The sequence below is a fragment of the Trachurus trachurus genome (genome assembly GCF_905171665.1).
Source record: "Trachurus trachurus genome assembly, chromosome: 4".
In the NCBI taxonomy this organism is placed as follows: domain Eukaryota; kingdom Metazoa; phylum Chordata; class Actinopteri; order Carangiformes; family Carangidae; genus Trachurus; species Trachurus trachurus.
Genome location: NC_139898.1, coordinates 11,483,840 through 11,499,390, shown reverse-complemented (window position 1 = coordinate 11,499,390; position 15,551 = coordinate 11,483,840).

Sequence of the window (15,551 nt, the reverse complement as noted above, 5' to 3'; positions counted from 1 at the left end):
ACTTTGCATGCATGACCACTTAAAAAGGAAGTTTGATAGTGACACAAAATGTGCATTTTGTAAACTACTGCCTTAATTGGCTTTGGAAAACGCATATTAAACAAGCATGGGGTAACTGCAAAGAAAGTTGAGTCACACATTGTGTCCATGAATTTTCAAAATGTCACTTGCATAAATAGCTTCAGATGATACTAGCGTATTACATATGTGGTGGTCATGTGAGTAACGCTGTGTGTACCTGTGTGTTGCCTCTCTGTATATTTGGTGAAAAAGAATATTGGATATAATAATTGACACTGATATAATGAATTTTTCATTATTTTTTTCATTTCATTTTCTTTTTTTATCTTTTGTACTGATTTCACTTGGTTGGTGGTGGTTTGACAGTGGCAGCACTGTTGAGGGGAGCTACAATAGTATGGAGGTAAAGAAATGTTTAAATGTGGATCATTAAATAAAAGTGAAAATTCAAAGTGTTGGCCATCATATCACAGACTTTGTTTTTTCCACTTGCCATCAGTAGGTGTAGCAGCTAGCTGTACAAGCTTTGGAGTCAGTGCAACCTTGTGGGATGTAATGGTGTTGAATGTATTCTGACACAGGCCTCTAGACCTAACCCTTTCCTTCAAGAGCTCCCGCTGAGCTGCTGACGTTCCCTGACGTTAGCATGCGCTGACCTGGAAAGGCCCCAAACCATCACACACACAGTGGGCACTCAATAAGTACCACGACATCTGCATGAGGCGACAAGTGTACATTGCTACTTCCATCCATTTTCTCAGTGAGCACATGCACAGCTACCATGGCAACATGAAGTCCATCAAGAAGGCAGAGGGAAATACACTTTAGGCAGTGAATACAGACAAAGTAGAAAAGCACATAAAGTGTGAAGGTGACTGAGGAACTTGGAACACTTTTATTATTTTTTTAACAAAATAAAAAGAGGGAGAGACTCAACAATAAATCACTACAGTCCCAGCTGTATACTGGACAGTTATTCTTTTTTTTCATTCTTCAGGCTCTACGCTTCAGCAGATTCAATTTGAAATAAAATAATAGATGCTACATTAAACTGCCAAGTATTAACTTTACTTTGAGTCATTAGTAATATAGTAAGAACTGAGTGGGAGCTACACAAAGCCCAAGTTTTAGAGGTTGAAAAGTAAGCGAACATTTGGCTTCTAAATGTTTCCAAATGTTCCTCACTCAGACACCTGTATGTGCTTTTCTTTTTTTACAATGTTGGTTCATGATCAGAGGAGCTCATATGTGGCTCAGAGCTTTGAAGTAAAATATGAGAAAGTGAGAGAGAGTTGTCTGTCGATGTGAGAAGTAATGAATTGGCCATGCAAGTGAAGATTATAATAATGTGGCTTTAAAAGTTAAACAGTTGTAGGGAATTTGTTTGCCAAAATCAGCTGTTTTAGAAGAAAGTAGCAAATGAGTTTGTACAATGAGAAGCACAAGTCTTGTGGATGCCTACTGTATAAAATCATTTCCACAGTGAAAACAAAACCCCTTTTGACTGCACAGTGAGTCAACACTGTTTTTTTTTGTCAATGACTGAATGATTTTTTTCAAGCACAGAGAATTGTGAAGCAGCTGCCTCTGCCAAATTTCATGACAACTCTTGGTCCCGAAAAATTCTGGTACTTTCTTTTTCATGTTTGTCCAAATGTTCGTGACTTCAGTGGTGCTGTAAGGTAGGTGTGTGTGTGTGTGTGTGGGGGGGGGGGGGGCTGTAAGAGAGTTCAAGAGGAGGAGAATCGTGAGGACAGGTGAAACAGCACAGAGCGCAGGCATCATTAGTCTGGCTGGCAGCACCAAGATGCTTGGTCAAAGCTTCATTCAAAAATGCTGCTTAACAGCCTACTGGTTATTAGCAATTCAAGTCTTGTACCTCACGGGTGTCAACAAGACTCACATCAAGGCAACATGTCTGACAGTAAGACGTGTGCCATATGGACATTGGACAGACTGAAATTATAGTGCTTGCACTTGTTAATATAGGTGATATTGGCTTCAAGTGAGTAATTTGAAAGTTTACACTACACAGCTGCACTAACAGAAGTTGTGTTTCCTATACAAGGTGACATACTGAAACCCTAATACTGTACACCCTCTAAGCAGCGTTTCTCTATTTCTTAAGGGCAGACTGGACACTAGAGTGACTTTGTATTGGAACCAAACACTTTCTCTTAGAAAAAACACACAATATTTGAAATAAAATATTTTATGAAGCTCAAATTGATCTTTTAAATTAATGTTCTATTAAATAAATTTGGTATTTTGTTTGTAATATAATCCAGCATGTCTTAACTCACTCTAAATACTGTGATGGAAATACAAAATGCACAAACAAGGAATTGGATGAGTCAAACTTGTTTTATGGAGGAAAGAGAAGAAAAAATGTGATATTGAGAATGTTATTGTTTTCTCAGTAGTCTAGCAACTGCAATAAAAGTTTAATGTCAACTGTATCTCTCTACCTCTCCTCTCTTTCCATGTTTTATTCGTACTACAGATCAACACCTCTCCATTCCCTTGTTTTTGCGGTCTGTATTGATGCACTCTTCGCCATAAAGAGGAAAGCATATGATAAAACCTTAGCATTTTAATTCAGATGGGTGCAAGACTCAGACAGAGGTCACATCGCATTTGTTTAACAAATGAAATATATAGAACAGAGATGTATAGTAATACATCATCTCCCTAACAGTTTTAATAGTCATCATTATGGGGTGTTGGCTCCATAATAGCAAAAAGAGACAAGCTGTCAAAGCAAGAACACATCTCTGATAGATTCCTCTTTAATTATGGAGGGGTGGTAATACATCTCTATTTACTCGGACTATCATGGGATTCATCGAATATAGGATGTACACGCATTTGATAAAGTGAGCACCACACAGCTTCAATCAACTCAACATATGGAAAGTTTAATTAATAATGGTGAAATGCACCATCTGTCTAATCTGCCAGATCAGTTCATTAAACCAGGAAAACATCTCCTTCAGCAGACTGATGCTCTGATGAGGGTGCAGTTTATGTTCACTCTAAGTTGAAACTGAATCTATTTGTAGCAAATGTATCAAATGTTTAAATCTGCATCATCGGTACTCAGATCATGATTTATCTCTCCATCCATCAATCATCTCTACTGCTTATCTGTGCAGAGTGGCAGAGGGACCTGCAGCCAATCCCAGTTTAAACAGGGCGAGGACAGGGTTCACTCTGACCAGGTCTCCAGTCTATCTCAGAGCCAACATATGGACATCTTGCCCACTATCCAGTCAATTTACAGGTAATATGGCCTATAATAATATCCCCTTGATTTGATAATGTTGAATTGTAACCAGAGTAGTTTTTGCAGTACATTAAAATGTCAAACCTTTGTCCATCCAATTTTAATCAGTTCATCCTGAAGTCCAAGTGGACTGAGATGTGATGAAACTTCCTCTGGATGTTTTTGATACATTGTATCCATGAGAACGGGGCCTGAGTGACAACCTGAATATGCCTCTGGCCACAGCTGTCGCAGAGGTGGAGACATAAAACCCATTCTGCTCTCCTTCTGGAAAGTATCTGATTCATCAATGCGGATGCAAAACAATTACAGGGGCAAATGCAAGAAAAATAATGTGATTACCGTAACAATGAGCAGGGTTCCTTTCAGTAGGGTGAGCAGGGAAGTGATTGGCTGGATGACTGTGTGGGCCAGTAAGATAGCGAGAGTGAGAGTCCAGGTGAAGGCTGGGATCACATAGATGTGACTGTGGAGAAAACACAGACAGCCAATGAATGCCTTCATTTATTTATGTAAACTGGATATCTGCTCTGTCATGATTCAGACAAGGGCATGGAAAAACAGTAAAAAATAAAACACAAATACCATATTAAAAATAATTTAAAAACAATACATACCAATCTTAATGATTGAGAAATATTTTCTTTTAAAGTCATGTCAACAACAACATTTGATAAAATCAGTTAAAGGAACAACGAGGAGTTTTGGAAAAGCGAAGCGTTTTCACACTACATTTATGAGCCTCCGCGCGCACCGTAAAATTCTTTTGACCGGCGCAAGACGGACTCATGTTTTCATTCATCAAGAATTAAAGTCAGAGGTTCAAAGAGGTTCACATACCGTCGTAGTTCCGACCATAAACGGCGATTCAGCTGCGCTATTCTCATGACTCGTTGCGAAACCGAAAGTAAAAAACGCTGGTCGGCTCGACCAGCATCTCCGCCACCACTAATAATAACAAAATAACGATAGAGACAGAACGATATATTTATTGAAAATGGGCCCATTAACAAGTGTGGGTAGCGGAGATTCATCCACATTAACGTGAGACTTTTTTATAACCGAATAGAAACTCCTCGTTGTCCCTTTAAGAGTTAGAGTACTTTAACCAAAAAACTGTTAATTAACTTTTACTTTTAGCTTCATAAAATGTTCAATGACTTATTTAATCGATTAACTACTATAGTATTGGGCCTTGAAAGATGTAATGAGATCCACATTTGTATTGTTCCTTTTTGAGCCATTAGGTTTATATACTGTTTCATTTAATGTTTTATGGTCACTGTGGAGCACAGATGTGCAGGTTTTACAGATGAACTCTGGATTAAATAATTCAAAAGTTCTACAAAAGATTGTTAAAACCAAAGGAGAAGATAGATAACAGCCCTGGAAAATGCCCCCAAAGGAACAAAACAGTTGTAACTGTAATTTTTGTTAACACACAGAGCACAGTGCTATCAGTTATACTGTGAAGCCAAAAGAGGGACAAGAATTGAAAATAAGTTTCATGCTTAGTACTGGAACAATGTTTAAGTGCTCTCTATTCAATAAATAAACTAAACACAACAAAATAACATTATTTATTCAAGAGTTATACCTAAACCTGAATAATGCACCGTATAGCCTATGAAGCATATTTATTGGAGAATATTTAATACATATACTCTCTACTATACCTATACTATACTACTCCACTATGCTCTGTCTCCCCAAATTATTAAATATCTATTCAATATTGTAACATACAGGAAGGCATACTTTCACTTTTGTTATAGGTTAATCTGAGATTTTGATATGAATGACTTTATGCCAACAAACTGGATTGGCATGAAAATCAAACGTGTTTGAATTAAAATGTATTGCATCATGCATTTATATATTGCTATGATTTCACTGTGACCAACACGGGTATGTCTGTTTCCATTTCTAACCGATTATTGCTGAATTTCAAGTGGCCTAACTTCATGAATTAAGGCACAGTGCAAAGTGAGGCATACAAAAGTGCACTCAGGGTCCATACAATAGTGTAGAATTACTGTACATTGCTAGTTTGCAGGCAGCTCATGTGTGGATGTATATTGGCTTTTGCATGCAGATTCAAGTGCCCACCCCTCATGGGCACCAATGGATGCTGCTGCAGTGGCGATTTGTCACACGTGGATATAACTTAATATCACATTACTAATAAAGAAGCTTGTGTCCTGTCCTGCATGAAGAAGCACAATTCATTCTCTTCCAAAGATGAAAACAATTGTTCATCCAGAAAAACTTAAAAGAAATTAGAGACATTTAACAAGAACAAACTTAAATAATCAGATCATGAGAAATAACACAAAATGGGCTCAAACAACCATCAATATCTTTTCTCTTCAGGGCCAGTAAACATGCCTGATTTCATAGCCAATCTACCTGACATACTGTATCAATGTAGATCTTTGATATTAGAAATGTCTGCTTCACATACGGCTCTCTACTGAAGCTGTTTTCATGAGACAATCTTTTGGTCTGACACTGATATTGCATTTCTCTTTGTACATCAGGAACAGTTTGTGTTGCGCATCATACATATTATTTAAAAAATGGAATCAATCACACAAAATAAAGGTTTCCTTTCAAAAAATCCAGAATTGTCCATGTCCCAAAGATCTTTCCAGTGAGCTACTGTACTGTTCTTGCAAGTCTGTTCCATGGTCGAATCATCACACTTTTATGTCTGACTTTTAGATGCTGCCATCACATGCACTAATGGCCAAACTTGTGTGACCTTACAAACCATATCCACTAGGGGTGGGAGAAAAAAATCGATTCACATAAATATCGCGATATCTTTTTTGACGATTTTTAAATCGATTTTTTTTTTTCAAAAGTCGATTTTTTGGGGGGGGGGGAAATATGTAAAGCTAAGCAGCTAAAAGCTATTTTACTGTAATTCTCGCTGCAGCGCTGTTAACACGTCACTTTTTAAAGTTTTAATATTTTTTCATGCCAGAAAGTCACAGTTTAGATCCCCATTCTGTGGTCAGTTTATCCACATATCGCCTGTTGGGAGATTTCCTCCGACGTTTTTGGAGCTAATGTGGTAGCAGCGAGCAGGAGGAGCGGGGCTTCCCCAGTCTGCAGCCGTCTGCAGCTGCTCACTGGCCGGTCAACCTCCGTCATTGGGGGAGAAAACGACTAAGAAAACTTATCAGCAGGTTTTTAGAGGTTTACCGCCGGGCCGGCTGGTTTAATACTTTCTAGGAGATAAATGCTGGTCTCATTGATGAAATCTTACGTCTGTGGAAGTCATATTAGTTTGTTTGAATGAAAAGTGGAGCTTCAGGTGTGTAACGTTATTGGACAGAAGAGCTGTACTGCACTGTTTATTATTTTTTGTTTATTTTTTTTTTTTTTTAGGATAGTAGCTATATAAGTTCTTGTCATTCCAATTACAATGGTTAAAAAAATACTCATGAGAAATAAAAGTTTATCGCATTTAAAAGGGTCTACTTGCATTATTATGAAATATTATTATTATATTAGCGGTTGATTTGTTCTAAAAAAAAAAAACGTGTCAATAATATCGTTTATCGTCAATAATTTGTGAGACAATATATCGTCCAGCAAAATTTATTATCGTCCCAGGCCTAGTGCAGATAAATGTTAAAAATGCAGACTAAAAATCGAGAGAATCGGCAATATCGTAGAATCGCAATTTAAATTGAATCGCCATCCAAAAAATCGTAGAAGAATCGAATCGGGAGAAAAGCATATCGTCCCAGCCCTAATATCCACTGTGTTATATTATGCATTGTTTAAGGTTTCATCGACATTTTTATATACACAAAATCTTGTGAACTTGGTCATAATGTGCTTATTATATCATTCACACTTTTCTTATTTAACTGAATTAAAAAAAATAATGGTCACATCAATTTAGTGGTCAACTGGCTAATTATGTGAACTGTATTAATCCTTAGGGGCAGGATTTTAAGATTTGAGTTCACAAGAAGTAGGAACAATGGTGACCTTCTATTCCTTTTAATCAAACACATGAGATTTTACTGAAATGCAATGGTTAAAATGTTTTAATTCCTTAACTTTTGAGCAAGACAGAAAATGAGCAGTTTTAGAGGCTACAATTCCACTGAAAGATTATAAAAGACACAATAATCTGTTCCTTGGGTTGAGACTGAATCTCAGTAATGCCTAAAACCTTGCAGCACTCAATGGGGTTAGTTTTCAAGACACCCACTATTCTCCAGGAGTGGGACTGAGAGGAGAGTTTTTGTGCAGAGACCTGCAGTAACCTATTGATTGCTGCCCCTGGGGAGGCAGAATAAGGTGGTTTATCCAAAAGAGGCTGCCCAAGGTTTTTTTCACTCCAGTAACCCTGCCTCCCACTCCCACAACGCATCGCAGAATCTCCCCTGGCACTGAGCAGGCCGATAATGAAGCACCCAGCCGTGTCAGTGGTCTGACCGACCTGCAGTGTGTGAATAATATTATTTGGGTTAAGTATTTACTGGGCCATGACAAAGTAAATTAGTCCTGATAACCGATAAAGGTAATTATAGGGAAACAGTAGGTGTGTATGTGTTTGTGTGTCTGAGGATGGGGAGGTGCTTCAGTTACTTAAGTGTACTGACAAAGTTTGGCAGCAGCACCTGTAATGATAGCGCACTGTTTAGTTAAAAAACAGTAGTCTTTTTATGTACAGCATTATGGGGATTTTTGATATTTCCAAAATAAGAAATGCTATCAAATCCGGAGTAATAATCTGAAAAGTGACACAGCAAAACTAATAAGTTACGTTATGTTACATAACTGGGACGCGATATTTTTTTTCCCAGCCTAGCCACGCCAAGACGCCTTACTCCGCCTCTGATTGGCTGACCTCTGCAAGGCTAGCCTACCAACATCTTACCCTAACCTTAACCACTCCCTTCTTCATGCCTAAACCCAACCAGCAGAGTAGAGGGCATCGTGATAAGCCAATCAGAGGCCTAGTAAGGCGGGTCTTGGCGTGGCCATGCTGGGAAAAAAAATATTGCAACTGGGACTGGATGCAGTGCAGGTTCACAGTGTAAACTTAGCAGTGGCTAACATCATCACACCAACTAAAAACACACAGCATGTAAATTTGACAACTTTGTTCTAACTGGGACTTACATTGCTGCACTGCCCCAGACCAGTGTAACCAGAGGAACCAAATGGTCGGGCATACAGGCTTATTATTATTATTATCTAATCTTAAAAATCATTCCAGTACAATTTGAGTTGTGTTATCCTGTTCAAAGACAACTGAGCCATCTGTAAGTCTTTGGTTGTGATTCTGCCAGACCTTTTCAGGTTGGTGTTAGTGGCAGTAAAACCACCACCACCAAACATATGGAGGACTTTTTGAAGCCAGTTGTTTTTTGTTCTATAGTTTTGCTTTGGGGTCTGAGACTGAGATGAGGACAGAGAAGCTCCACCAGCTGCTACTAAAAGCTCACAAGGCATGTAAAAGCAGGTTGCTCTACAACGAAAGAGATGATAGGTTCAGGAGGAAACTACCATTGTAACCAAGTCTAAAAAGAAGACCAGGAGATGCTGTATAGTCAGGTTCTTTATGGCCACAGCATGAGAGGGGCTGCACACTGCAGTAGATGAAAACATTTTACACAAAATAGATCAAATCAACTATGACCTCGTCTGGAAAGTATAACTTCAGCTGTGTACACATAAGAGTAAAACAGCTGCACTCAGATAATGTTGAAGATAAAGCACGTAGACCTCAGACAAATCACAGACAGAATTTATTCATTTTTAATCTTAAAGGCAAACTCACAGTGTACATATGCAATATGGCGAAACACATTGGAATAGCCTTTAAGCTTTGTGGGTGCCAATTTCATGTGCAAGACCCGAAAAAACAGGGGTTCAAAAGGTTTATTATCAAATGTGAAGACAGAGCCTGTTATGGCTCAAATAATTATGAAATCAAATACAGCCACAAATGAAGGCATGAAGAGCTGAGTCTTTACTGAAGAAAACAGGCTCACAGACAGACAAACAGCATTCTTCTCTGTACTTGTGCTCATCAACTTCATCGCTTGCAGCCCAACTACTGTTCAAACTCAAAGTTCACCTCTACCTACAGTACCTGTAAGTTCAGATCAAATCTCGCTCGGCCCATTTTATCGATGATTCATCAGTACATCACATACTGTGCGTGATGTGTGGACCTGAGACAGCCAAGTATCTTAGATTTATTTCACACCAAATATCAGCAACAGCATGGGATTCTGAACCAGACTCAGGGATGAAACAACATTTCCTCTATGGCTGTAAACTTTTGATGGTTTGTCAAAGCAGGAATCTGACCATTAAGATAAAATAGCCCATTTGGCAATTTTCATATGCGTATTCAGAGATGTGAGGACCACCCTGCTGCGAGAGACTGACCTCCATGTCATCAACTCACTGCCCAGCTCCTTAGATGATTGGCTGGTCAGTGTGAGCAATCAAAACTATTGCAGTCTTTTGGTAATTATCTGTAGCAGCTATATGATTACACTTTTCCTTTGGGAAGATTGGATTTGAGCCTCTGTGTACAAATACAACAACACATTTCAATAAAAATAAAATGTTTATGGATGAAAATGAGTAGCGGCAATGCTCTTCACATCAAATTTTGTTAGATTTTGAAAATGCCCAGATATGCTAGTGTATAATGTCCTACTCTGTCATTTCAGTGTGTCAGTCTGTTCGGTAAGATGAAGCTAAATACACACCAAGGCAGCATGTAACAAGACATAGGTGCAACTGATTGACAGACATATTGAAAAATGCCCAATGCCCGACATCGCAGATATGATATGATAAGGACAGTGATTCCTGGATCTGCCCATTTAATTGGATCGGCTCTATATTTGAATAGTTTCTTCCCTGGCCCACTCCCCATCTCTCCACCACATTTGCTGCAAATTGGTTCAGTCCATAATCCATCAGGCAATTAAAAAAACAAAATCAAACATGAGTGATAATGTAACGTCCTTGGTGGTGGTAAAAATACATAAATCCTCATCATCTAATAATGGAATAGTTTTGCCTCAGGAAATCACTGCTGTACTGTATGTGTCTGCTTGCTTTAATCAGAAAGGAATGCCGTGGGTTGATGAAATGTTTTCTGAGCCTCCCACTCTGGTGGGCAGCTATTATCTTTCAGGGTTGCATCAGTTTGTTTTTGTCTGTTTTTTTGTCAAAAATTCAGGTTTAAGAAAAAAATATGTTATTGTGAAGTCATGTTGCCTTGAGCAAAACTCCTCTGAACTGACAAGTCACTTGCAACTTTTTGCTTTTTGAGAAATGAAAGAGGAGCTGATCAGGCTGATGTGGTAGACAGGCGATTTTGTCAATAATGACTCTTTCTTTACATCTGATATGAGAAGCTGGATACCTGCAATGATTTTTCAGCCATATATTTTTTAACATGTTAGAACATTATTTTTTCTATTATATTTTTTATTTCCTGTTTGGTGTATGGTTGATTCATTACTGAAAGAGGAAGCTCAACGAAGAAAGATACAAATAATGAAAACCTGATGGTAAATGGAAAAATATAAATAAAAACTTTTTTACTGTTAGGTCGTCAGTGACATGACTGTAAGGTTTGTATTTGTGATTCTGGTGTCAGAAACATTTGGTCGGTCTGTTTCATGTGCTCTCTCACAGATGCTCTTTCCAACTGAAGAGGAAAAAGATGCAGTGGTCCTTAACATCACTCCACAACGAGTGGATGGTGTATTGTTGCAGTTCAACAAGCCAGAGTGGTGAGTTTTACTCGCATGAAATGATGTTGCTGCATCACCAGTGTCATAAGTTGAAATGTCCCAGTTTAACTTTAATTCAAATCCTAACAAAAACTCAAGCTAATTAAAGGGATAGTTCCCTCAAAATTGAAATTTCACTCATTATCTACTCACCCTCATGTCGACTAAGGGCTGGGAGAAGTTTCAGAGTCCTCCGTGCCTTCTCTGAGTTACAGCGGGGCTCCGTGCAGCACTGCATGTCCATATGACGGTGGCGAACGGGGCTAAATTTTCTTTGTCCAAAAAGACACACCAAAAAACATCCAAATACCTCCATAGTGCTCGTCTGTAATGTCCCTCTTGTATTGAAGCCCCAACATGAGAAATTGTTCCAAAAAGAATTAAATAAGTCTATGTTTTAAGCTTGTTTGTAGCGGAAGCTCCCAGTGTTGCTCTGCCGGAATCTCGCGCGATTTGCGGAGCCGTGAACTGGGTGTCAATGCAAATCACGCGAGATTTGCACTGACACAGGCAAAGCGGTGAACTGAGACACTGGGAGCTCCTGCTACAAACAAGCTTAAAATATAGACTTATTTAATTTTTTTGGAACAATTTCTGATGTTGGGGTTTCAATACAAGAGGGACATTACAGACGAGCACTATGGAGGTATTTGGATGTTTTTTGGTGTGTCTTTTTGGACAAAGAAAAGTGAGCCCTGTTTGCCACCGTCATATGGCAGTGCAGTGCTGCACGGAGCCCCGCTGTAACTCCGAGAAGGCACGGAGGACTCTGAAACTTCTCCCAACCCTTAGTCGACATGAGGGTGAGTAGATAATGAGTGAAATTTCAATTTTGAGTGAACTATCCCTTTAACAAATACTGAAAGCTGAACCTAAATGGATTTTATGGAGATGATTCACATACTGGCTGTGTCATGTTACAGTAAGTCACTGAGGATATCCAGAAAAACAATGGTTCCATTGCGGTCACATATTGAACAACTTTCATTTAGTCTACAATTGTTTAGTGTATGTTGAAGTCAGACTTACCTCACATTAAGAAGAGCAGCAAAGGCCTCACTGCCAGCCAGGACATAGCTGATTCCAATAGATATACTGGAGAAAGACAGAATGAGAGATGAGACAGATGAAAGAAGAAGAGAGAGGCAAAGAACAAGGGGGAAAGACGTTGTTAGGTACTGTATAAGACAGTGACTGGCCGTCATCTACTGCCCTGGTTACTTCTGACACAGATAATGTCAAAAGTTGAACAAGCACCTCCTACGTTGTATAAAACATTAGGATGTTGCCTGACTGCGGCGCCTGAGGCTATGGACAGCCAAGAGATTTCATTTTAAAATAATTTCTTGTCTGAAGTGAGTCGCCTGGATCCTCTACAATTTCTCTGTCTTATATTTGCTCAGAACAAAAGTTTCCTTTGAGGGCTTGGTTGTATATATCATATACTTTTGCAGTTTGTAGACTCAATCACACACATGCAAGTAAGAAATTCATATAAGGAGCTGGTTGCTGCTAAACATTAGAAATTAGTGGTTTTTACTGTAGGCTTCAATCCGAGGAGAATGACAAGACAGGCTTTTGTAGCTCAACATCTGTTCCTTTCCTTATAAATTTAAGCCTCTATAATCTCTCAGCAGTTGCTTGTTGAGAGTGCAAATCCATTAGTGGGTTCTCTAGACAGCAAAGTGTTATTTCGGAGAGCTGAGTTACACCCACGCTTTCAAAAATCTCCTCTTTCAAATCTTAAAAGGAATTTCCAACAAATTTAAGAACTTTCATGCAGGCTCGTCCTCTCATCTACGGCAGTCTGAGCCACATTTTCTTATTTTCAACTTGCCAAAGATGCAGAGCAAAAGAACAGAAAGGCAGTGATGTCAAAGCTGCAGTAAGATGATTCAAACTCAAGATGCAAAGGCAGGATCTCTTTCATACAAAATAAATAGAGATATTATAAAGTTAACTTAGATCATCAGGGATTAGGCACGCAGTTTCTGCATATCTGAATAGAAACTCTGATTCCTACTCTCCCATATACATGAAACCTCTAAATGAGCTGCAATTCACACATCAACACACGATCAGCACAAAGATTTTACCATCTAATGACCTTGTGATCTCTCCAGTGTAACATGTTGTAAAACCTATAATTCAGCATCAGTATGATGTGTGACAGTGTGCAGCTAGGCCATTTACTGGAGGAACACTGGATCTACTGTATAAGCTCATGTGCACACATTACTGCTTGTGAATTAACACCTTCTTCTGTCACATGTCAGTAAGTAAAACATGTTTCTTTAACTTTTAGTAGTATGCAAACTCTCAGTCCTAATTTGTAGCAGAGGAATAATAATAATAAGGAGTCAGTTAACTTGACACACACTTGTACACTTGTGGCAAATCCAATGTCCTCCACTTGACCTATACATGTAGAGGCTTTGAAGTGAATTCCTACCTATCCAAACATGACACAAATGGGTAAAAGACCAGTGCAATAGTGTTGATCCACCGTTAACCTTTAGAGCCATGGTGAATCCATTTACAATAAATGATGGTTATACTGTTAGATTTGGTGAAAGAGCATCAGCTCTTTGAGGATTGAGGATGTGGTTGAGAACGTATCTCCCTTCAATGAACACAGAGTAAAGTCCAAAAGCCTGAGACCATTTAAGTGAATAAGAAAGGGGTCTCAGACTTTTGAAACCCACTGCACATGAAAATTAAATACAACTTCAGCAAAATGGCAACATGGTAGATTTTTTCTCTCTCTCTGAGACCCTACAAAGACATTGTTTTGTCACATTTTATGCCTCTTTCAATACTGTTATGTATGTATTCAGAAAATGGTTTCCCTTAGATACATCACACTTCCTAATCCTGATACTCAGTAAATAAATCGTTTGAATCCCACAGCCTTAGTATTGTTGCTGACCATGTGGCTGCAACATTAAAAACTTCCAGCAGGATAACTGGTCTAAAGAACACAAGACAGTGGACTGAATCCAAACCTCTGGGATGTGGTAGATTGATGCGGGGAGATATGACAGGAGATTGGCAGTGTGAATGTGCAGCTGACACATGATGTGAGAAATACCATGCCGTAATGCCAACATGGATCAGAGTCTCACAGTGAAATTCATGTCACAAAGAACTGAGACTGTGTTGAGAGCAGCGGGAGGAACTTATAAACGATGGTGTATCTAATAAAGTGTTTACACCTATCTATTTATCCTATCAACCAATCTACCTACTGTATTTATTATGTGAAGTCATTTGTCTTCCATATTTCTATTTTGCCAAAGTTAATTTTGAAAATGCATTATCACTGTGAACTTTTGCAGACACACTTTAAAGAACTGCCTGCACCTGCCTGTGTATTTGAGTGCATGATGTGTATATTTGCATCTCTCCACATGCTGCATACGTATTACAGTGTTTCTTATGTGTGTTAAACACCGTGTAGGGCAGAACATAAAGACCACAGTGCACCAAGGTTAAAAGATGCAGGTCATGTTCTGTGTGCTGTATGTGTCTGTGTTCGTGTGTGTGTGTGAGGTCGAGACTTGGCATTGATCGACCACTAAGCCTCCTTGAACACAATGAGGGAATTATCGATTGGCCAGGTATTACAGAGCTGCTCACACTCTGATAACAAGACATTCTACCAGCGACGCTGAGGGCGCCTGTGCCTATATGGACACGCACACACATCAAAATATACACACAAATCAACACACCGTCCTGTCAGTGCTGCAAGCACTAGATTCAAGCAATACAGGACAAAACAGATTACTATGCAGCATGTAGCATGGCAGATAAGTGAATATTCCCAGTGGCAGCAGTCAATCCTAACCTTAACTGAAGCATGTTTCTGGGTGATGCATCAGTGTTTTTCTCAAATAAACAATAAATATGAGCCTATACAATGACTTTTCCAGACCATTATTTTTACTGAGTGGTGCAGATAGACCATTAGTTAGAAGCGATTGGAGAAACTGATAAGAAACAGAAAAATAAACAGTTCTCCATTACAGCAATCAGACATCCCTTTAAGTTTATAACAGGTAATATGATATGGTGTGTGTGTGTTTGAAACTGGGGTTTATACTTTACGAAAAAAGGTAGTATTTTTCTGTTTGTAAGTGATTGCATTGAGTATTCTTTAGCATACATCTTCATACACCTCAGTGATCTCTAGGACATCTTAGGACATTAAAACACTGTTTCATTTAGCAGCTGTCAAATTCAACTAAAGGCCAGAAAACTGTGAAAACTGGCTGGTCACCTACAAAAAGTCAGTGGACTGCAGATGCTGCAGGACTGATCATATTTTATCCGTATTTGGCTCCAGCTTGTAACTCTCAATATCTCAAGATTGTGCAGCAGAAGCCAATGATATAAAGTCTGAGCCTCAAGGACAGTTTGTACACAAGTCTGCTGCCCTTGCTCAG